The sequence below is a fragment of the Echinops telfairi genome, unplaced genomic scaffold (genome assembly GCF_000313985.2).
Source record: "Echinops telfairi isolate 266 unplaced genomic scaffold, ASM31398v2 ScPeMD7_18;HRSCAF=68, whole genome shotgun sequence".
In the NCBI taxonomy this organism is placed as follows: Eukaryota; Metazoa; Chordata; class Mammalia; order Afrosoricida; family Tenrecidae; genus Echinops; species Echinops telfairi.
Window position 1 is genome coordinate 82,678,759 of NW_022103915.1, and position 1,872 is coordinate 82,680,630.

The following is a 1,872-nucleotide window of genomic DNA, read 5'->3' on the forward strand; positions in this document are numbered from 1 at the left end:
AAGGGATGCAGTTGGCAAAATTTAAACATTCTGAGTTTTCCTGTACACATTAGAATTTCTGGCTTTTCTTGACAAGTTGGGCGATCTGGCAGTAATGGACTCAGCTTCCCTCCCGGTAACAGTTGGTGTGAGTTGAGTAATTGTTGTTCTTTTGGGGTGGAACACCTGCTCTCCATTTAGTTATAATCCACACCACTCCCTGTTGTCCTTTGACCCTTCTGCTTAGGGCCTGTGTTTGTTGCCCCCCACCCCCGGCTTGTTCTGCTGTTTTAAATAGTGAAGTTGAGAAGGAAGTGAGAGTCCAATTTGCTGCCGTTGATATGAAAGAAAGGTGGCCCGAGCAGTCGGAGGGAAAGTACTGGCTGCAGAGGTCAAGAGACAACATTTCAGGGAGAGAGGCATCAACATGTCAGGCTGTTAAATAAGATGAAGAACGGGGGGAAAAATTCCTTTTGAATTTGACAATGAAGAGACCTTTCCGGAAGGTTGGTGGGAACCAGAAGGAGGGCCAAGGGAGTGGTCCAAACCAGGTCTGGGTGGATTGAAAGTTCAGTGGAGCGTGAAAGGACCGAGACAAGGTAGGACACTTTCCCTTTTTCCGTGGAGGTCAGCAGAGAAACGGGAGTAACCAGAGCATTTCGGTGGGGAGGCTCAGTGCTCGAGGGTCTGCAACTATTGATGGGAAGGGTCTGGTTGAAGGGAAGACGTGGAACAAATACCAGAGAAAAGGGATAATCTATCTGGTGAGTCTTCTGAAAATGTAGAGCTGAGTGAGATTTAACAAGTAAGTGGCACCGGGAACTTCCACTGAGAGGAAGGGACAGAGGGCACAGAAAGGAAGCCGTTAAGGCTTCAGATAGATGCACAGCTGAGACTTGTGGGAGATGGCTGCCGTGTTCCATTTACAGGCAAGGCCATTTGCCAAGGGGGTGTGGGTATGAGAGGAGCTGGAGGTTTGAAAGTCAAATAATAGCTGAGCAAGGTGAGAAACTGGGCTGGCAAGAAGAGTGTGGTAGGGTCCCCAGCATCGTTGAGGGCCCCTTTGCTGCTGCCTCTGCTCCTAAAGGCAGTGCTGATCTGTGCCTGGGCTTTTCCCCAGCAGTGTCAGGCGCAGGCCCAGACAAGGAGGTGAAATAAAACTTCTGTGGAGGTCCAAAGGGGCGGGTTTGGACCAGGAAGTTATGGGGACAGACATTGGAGTTAAAGGGGAGGATGTTTGGCTGGACAGGACTGGCTCGGGTGGAGTGGGAAGGAGAGCTAGAGGTAAGGCAGGGAGACTGGAGTGTAGATGGGTGTGAATATAGAGGCCGCACATGCTGCTTGCTTGACTGGGAGATGAGCGGAAGGTTTTGGCCGGTGGTTTAATGAGGTCATTGGTTGTTGAGCTGGCTTTTTATGAAGAACAGATTATTCATTTTCTCAAGACCACATTTCCCTTGGTTTGGGGCCAAGTTTTCTGTTTGTGCAGTATATACAGAGTGATATAATTCTCTTGGGGGAAAAGTTGTGTCTTTAATCACTGCATTACTTTGGGAAGTGAAAATCATTTAAAACCTCATAAGGTGGCAGACTCCTCAGTTTTGAGGGTAAGGTGTTGCTCCCCCACCCCCACCAGCCCCTTACATGGCCCTGTTGCTTCGAAGGTGATTGATGGGGCAACCAACATGTTCAAGAACAGGCCACGTTTATGTGGCTATCGCTGTGAGGAGCTTTGGATGGGCGAGTAAATTGGAGGCTGTACCAGAAGCATCAGCTGCCACGTGCACTGTGTATCAGGAGCTGGCAGTACTGAGCAGAGTAAATCCACCAGGCTCTAATTGAGGACAGCCTGAGAGCTCAAAAAATACCTCTCTGACAGGCAGGGCATCGGAG

The 1,872-nt window shown here is 49.5% G+C and overlaps 1 protein-coding gene across 1 annotated transcript in view; it reads left to right on the plus strand.

The window, feature by feature from the left end:
• The first annotated feature begins 455 nt into the window (after positions 1–455).
• Positions 456–1,872, plus strand: part of STXBP6 (syntaxin binding protein 6) — a 278,730-nt gene continuing 277,313 nt past the window's right edge. The window contains exon 1 of the mRNA XM_030884885.2: positions 456–578. The gene's annotated coding sequence lies outside the window, so the exon portion shown is untranslated. The remainder of the gene's footprint in view (positions 579–1,872) is intronic.